This window comes from Stigmatopora nigra, unplaced genomic scaffold (genome assembly GCF_051989575.1).
Source record: "Stigmatopora nigra isolate UIUO_SnigA unplaced genomic scaffold, RoL_Snig_1.1 HiC_scaffold_159, whole genome shotgun sequence".
NCBI classification, from domain to species: Eukaryota; Metazoa; Chordata; class Actinopteri; order Syngnathiformes; family Syngnathidae; genus Stigmatopora; species Stigmatopora nigra.
In genome coordinates this window covers 3,162-10,000 of record NW_027551691.1, presented here as the reverse complement: position 1 = coordinate 10,000, position 6,839 = coordinate 3,162, and positions in this window count along the sequence as shown.

Genomic DNA, 6,839 nt, shown 5'->3' with positions numbered 1-6,839 from the left:
ATAAACCCTAACAATAACACTAACCCCTCACATAAACCCTAACCCCTCGCATAAACCCTAAAAATAACACTAACCCCTCGCATAAACCCTAAAAATAACACTAACCCCTCGCATAAACCCTAACAATAACACTAACCCCTCGCATAAACCCTAACAATAACACTAACCCCTCACATTAACCCTAACCCCTCACATAAACCCTAACAATAACACTAACCCCTCGCATAAACCCTAACAATAACACTAACCCCTCACATAAACCCTAACAATAACACTAACCCCTCACATAAACCCTAACCCCTCACATAAACCCTAACAATAACACTAACCCCTCGCATAAACCCTAACAATAACACTAACCCCTCACATAAACCCTAACCCCTCACATAAACCCTAACCCCAAACAGCAACCCTAACATAAACCCTAACCCCTAACAATAACACAAACCCCCAACAAAAACCCTAACCCCTCACATAAACCCTAACCCTAACAAAAACCCTAACATAAACCCTAACCCCTAACATAAACCCTAACCCTAACCCCAACCATACCCCTAACCATAACCCCAACCCTAACCCCAACCCCAAACATAACCCTAACAATAACCCCAACCCCAAACATAACCCTAACCCTAACCCCAACCCCAAACATACCCCTAACCCCAAACATAACCCTAACCATAACCCCAACCCCAAACATACCCCTAACCCTAACCCCAACCCCAAACATAACCCTAACCCTAACCCCAACCCCAAACATACCCCTAACCCCAAACATAACCCTAACCATAACCCCAACCCCAAACATACCCCTAACCCCAACCCTAACCGCAAACATAACCCTAACCATAACCCCAACCCCAAAAATACCCCTAACCCTAACCCCAAACATAACCCTAACCCCAACCCTAACCCCAAACATACCCCTAACCCTAACCCCAACCCCAAACATACCCCTAACCCTAACCCCAACCCTAACCCCAACCCTAACCCCAACCCTAACCCCAAACATACCCCTAACCCCAACCCTAACCCCAAACATACCCCCAACCCTAACCCCAAACATACCCCTAACCCCAAACATACCCCTAACCCCAAACATAACCCTAACCATAACCCCAACCCCAAACATACCCCCAACCCTAACCCCAAACATACCCCTAACCCCAACCCTAACCCCAAACATACCCCTAACCCTAACCCCAACCCTAACCCCAACCCTAACCCCAAACATACCCCTAACCCCAACCCTAACCCCAAACATACCCCTAACCCCAACCCTAACCCCAACCCTAACCCCAACCCTAACCCTAACCCCAACCCTAACCCCAACCCTAACCCCAAACATACCCCCAACCCTAACCCCAAACATACCCCTAACCGTAACCCCAACCATAACCCTAACCATAACCCCAACCATCCCCCTAACCCTAACCCAAACCCTAACCCTAACCCTACCCCTAACCTTTGACCTTTGACCTTTGACCTTTGACCTAAGGAGGTCAAAGGTCAAAGGTCAGGGGTTGGGGTTATGGTTAGGGGTTATTGTTAGGGGTTTTGGTTATTGTTAGGGGTTTTGGTTATTGTTAGGGGTTACTGTTAGGGGTTAGTGTTATTGTTAGGGGTTACTGTTAGGGTTTGGGGTTATTGTTAGGGGTTGGGGTTACTGTTAGGGGTTTTGGTTATTGTTAGGGGTTGCTGTTAGGGTTTGGGTTAATGTTAGGGGTTACTGTTAGGGTTTGGGGTTACTGTTAGGGTTTGGGTTATTGTTAGGGGTTTTGGTTATTGTTAGGGGTTACTGTTAGGGGTTTTGGTTATTGTTAGGGGTTACTGTTAGGGGTTAGTGTTATTGTTAGGGGTTACTGTTAGGGTTTGGGGTTATTGTTAGGGTTTGGGGTTATTGTTAGGGGTTGTGGTTATTGTTAGGGGTTACTGTTAGGGTTTGGGGTTATTGTTAGGGGTTGGGGTTACTGTTAGGGGTTTTGGTTATTGTTAGGGGTTGCTGTTAGGGTTTGGGTTAATGTTAGGGGTTACTGTTAGGGTTTGGGGTTACTGTTAGGGTTTGGGTTATTGTTAGGGGTTTTGGTTATTGTTAGGGGTTACTGTTAGGGGTTTTGGTTATTGTTAGGGGTTACTGTTAGGGGTTAGTGTTATTGTTAGGGGTTACTGTTAGGGTTTGGGGTTATTGTTAGGGTTTGGGGTTATTGTTAGGGGTTGTGGTTATTGTTAGGGTTTTGGTTATTGTTAGGGGTTACTGTTAGGGGTTAGTGTTATTGTTAGGGGTTAGTGTTATTGTTCGGGGTTACTGTTAGGGGTTTTGGTTATTGTTAGGGTTTTGGTTATTGTTAGGGGTTACTGTTAGGGGTTAGTGTTATTGTTAGGGTTTTGGTTATTGTTAGGGGTTACTGTTAGGGGTTAGTGTTATTGTTAGGGGTTAGTGTTATTGTTCGGGGTTACTGTTAGGGGTTTTGGTTATTGTTAGGGTTTTGGTTATTGTTAGGGGTTACTGTTAGGGGTTAGTGTTATTGTTAGGGGTTTTGGTTATTGTTAGGGGTTATTGTTATTGTTAGGGGTTGTTGTTAGGGGTTATTGTTATTGTTAGGGGTTACTGTTAGGGGTTTTGGTTATTGATCGGGGTTACTGTTAGGGGTTTTGGTTATTGTTAGGGTTTTGGTTATTGTTAGGGGTTACTGTTAGGGGTTAGTGTTATTGTTAGGGGTTTTGGTTATTGTTAGGGGTTATTGTTATTGTTAGGGGTTGTTGTTAGGGGTTATTGTTATTGTTAGGGGTTACTGTTAGGGGTTTTGGTTATTGTTCGGGGTTACTGTTAGGGGTTTTGGTTATTGTTAGGGTTTTGGTTATTGTTAGGGGTTACTGTTAGGGTTTGGGTTATTGTTAGGGGTTATGGTTATTGTTAGGGGTTACTGTTAGGGGTTTTGGTTATTGTTAGGGTTTTGGTTATTGTTAGGGGTTACTGTTAGGGGTTTGGGTTATTGTTAGGGGTTACTGTTATTGTTAGGGGTTATTGTTATTGTTAGGGGTTACTGTTATTGTTAGGGGTTACTGTTAGGGGTTATGGTTATTGTTAGGGGTTTTGGTTATTGTTAGGGGTTACTGTTGGGGTTTGGGGTTATTGTTAGGGGTTTTTGGTTATTGTTAGGGTTTTAGTTATTGTTAGGGGTTACTGTTAGGGGTTTTGGTTATTGTTAGGGTTAGTGTTATTGTTAGGGGTTATGGTTATTGTTAGGGGTTACTGTTAGGGGTTGTGGTTACTGTTAGGGGGTTATGGTTACTGTTAGGGGTTACTGTTAGGGGTTTTGGTTATTGTTAGGGGTTACTGTTATTGTTAGGGGTTATGGTTATTGTTAGGGGTTTTGGTTAATGTTAGGGGGTTACTGTAAGGGTTTTTGTTTATTGTTAGGGGTTTTGGTTACTTTTAGGGGTTACTGTTAGGGTTTGGGGTTATTGTTAGGGGTTTTGGTTACTGTTAGGGGTTTTGGTTGTTGTTGGGGGTTATTGTTAGGGGTTTTGGTTATTGTTAGGGTTACTGTTATTGTTAGGGGTTATGGTTATTGTTAGGGGTTACTGTTAGTGGTTTTGGTTATTGTTAGGGGGTTACTGTTAGGGTTTATGTTATTGTTAGGGGTTATGGTTATTGTTAGGGGTTACTGTTAGTGGTTTTGGTTATTGTTAGGGGTTACTGTTAGGGTTTATGTTATTGTTAGGGGTTTTGGTTATTGTTAGGGGTTACTGTTAGGGGTTTTGGTTATTGTTAGGGGTTACTGTTAGGGTTTGGGGTTATTGTTAGGGGTTTTGGTTATTGTTAGGGGTTATTGTTATTGTTAGGGGTTACTGTTAGGGGTTTTGGTTACTGTTAGGGGTTACTGTTAGGGTTTGGGTTATTGTTAGGGGTTATGTTTTTTGTTAGGGGTTGGTACAGTAGACAGTAATATTTCCAATTATAATAGTGATTGTATTATAATAGATCTGGTTCGTTTCTGGAAGGTTATTTTACCTATGTATGTGGTCATATCTCTGGTTGGATGTATTTTCTATCATTTTGTGTCAAAAATTATCATCCTGGCTTGTTCTGGGGCTATATCTGACCATAACTACTGTCTAAAACAAGCATATTTAATAATAGAAAGCCCTTAAAACCATTAAAATGGATTAAATTAATGACTAAAATGTATTTAAATGATGAAATATAATGACTCGAGTTTAATTTAATCTATTCTGTATTTTTAAACACTTTAAATGAGCCCAGGGAACGTATTTTAGCCATAAAAAAGGGTTTATTTTAACAATTGTAATGACAAAAAGTGTCCACAGGAGGGCATCTTTTCTCCCTTTTCCAGACTTGTAATGACAAAAAGTGTCCACAGGAGGGCATCTTTTCTCCCTTTTCCAAAACAGCGTCTCTCGTCCATTTCTTACGGTACTGTATAAAAAAACTGGTTAAAAACGGTTCTCTTGGTCAATTAAGACGGGGTAAAGTGCCTAAATATTTGCTGGGACTATATATCTTCTTTTTTTATCAAAAGAATCATTTTTGAATGTATATCCAGCCGGGAAATGCTTTTGGTACGAGTAAAAATGGATGACTGAATTGTAGTTGCCTGTATTAAATACAGTCCATTTCGGTTCTGGAGGGTTATTTTAATTTAAAATTTTTTTCTATATATAAAGGGGTGTATTATTGACAAATTGGTGAAAAAATTAACTTCCAGGGACATTCTGTTGATTTTTTATCACTATAAATAGTAGCCTAAATCATGCCTATTTTCGCTAAAATGATGCATGCATTATAATAAGGTCCAGTCGGTTCTAGTTGTTGTTTTTAACTGGGAATTGTGTCAAATGTGTAAAGGGATGTATTATACTTGTGCTGTGTAAAAATAAAGATTTAATAATGTTCTTGGACTATTTTATACCATAAATAGTGTCATAAACACTGGCACTTGATATAGCATATTGCCTTGTATTAAAAACGGTCCATTTTGGTTCTGGAAGGTTATTTAGATTCAGGACTTTGTCTTATCTCTGGGTGGATGTATTAATGAATGATTTGTGAAGAAATAAACTTTTAGGGACGTTCTGGGACTATTTTTTTACCATAAATAGTGTACAAAAACATGCTTATTTGCGATAAAATGTTGCATGTATTTGAACCAGGTCCAGTTGGTTTTGGTTGATGGTTTGACATGTGGATGGTGTCCATTGAATAAAGGAATGTGTTTTTGATTAAATGGTGTAAAATTTATCATCCAGTGATGTTCTGGAGTTTTAATATTCTATAATCAATGACCTCCATTTGGGTACTGTGTTTTTGCATGGTGGTTGCATTATAACCGGTCCATTTCGGTTCTGGAGTGTTGTTTTAACTGGGAATTTTTTTCATTGTATTTGGCAATGTATTTTGCTTATTCTTTGAAAAAATCAACATCCAGGATGGTTCTGATGCTATTTGTCACTATAATAAATGTCCAAAACATACTAATTTGCGATAAAAATACGGGTGTCATTATAACCGGTCCATTTCGGTTCTGGTGGGTGTATTTGCCCAAAATCTTTGTTCATTGATGAAAGTGATGTATTTTTGACAATTCTGTATAAAAATTATCATCCAGACATGTTCTGGGCCTTTGTAATATCATAATCAATGACGTCTAATTTTGTACTTTATTTTGCACGTTTTTTTGTATTAGAACCGAGCCTTCTCGGTTCTGGTTTGTGTTATTAATCAGAACTTTTTATATGTTGTTGCTGGATGTATTGTAATCATTCTGTGAAAAAATCAACATCCAGGATGGTTCTGGGGCTATTTGGCACCATAATAAATGTCCAAAACATGCTAATTTGCGATAAAATTATGGGTTGTGTTATAACCGGTCCATTTCGGTTCTGGTGGGTGTATTTGGCCAAAATCTTTTTTCATTTATAATGGTAACGTGTTTTTGACAATTCTGTATAAAATTCATCATCCAGGGATGTTTTGAAGCTTTGTAATATCATATTCAAAGATGTCTAATTCTTAACTTTATTTTGCACGTTTTTTGTATTAGAACCGAGCCCACTCAGTTCTGGTTGGTGCTGTTAACCAGGGGTTTTTACATCATGTATATGAATGTGTTTTTATCATTCTGTGAAAAAATCAACATCCAGGATGGTTCTGATGCTATTTGGCACTATAATAAATGTCAAAAACATGCTAATTTGCGATAAAAATAAGGGTTGCATTATAACCGGTCCATTTCGGTTCTGGTGTGTGTATTTGCCTAAAACCTGTGTCTTTTGATGACATGGATGTCTTTTTGACTAAGATGTGTAAAAATTAACACTTAGTGATGTTTTAAAGCTGTGTTATACCATAATCAATGAACTCAGTTTTCACAATTTATTTTGCAATTTTTTGGTATTAGAACCGAGCCAACTCGGTTCTGGTTGGTGCTATTAACCAGATTTTTTAAAAATATGTGAGTAAATGTATAAGCAACATTCTGTGAAAAAAATCAATATCCAGGATGGTTCTGGGGCTATTTTATACTATAATAAATGTCCAAAACATGCTAATTTGCGATAAAAATAAGGGTTGCATTATAACCGGTCCATTTCGGTTCTGGTGTTTGTATTTGCCTGGAACTTGTATCTATTAATGACATTGATGTCTTTTTGACTAATATGTGTAAAAATTATCACTTAATGATGTTGTAAAGCTTTGTTATACCATAATCAAGGAACTCAGTTTTTGCAATTTATTTTGCAAGTTTTTTGTATTAGAACCGAGCTTACTCGGTTCTGGTTGATGCTATTAACCAGAATTTTTTAGATAATGTGAG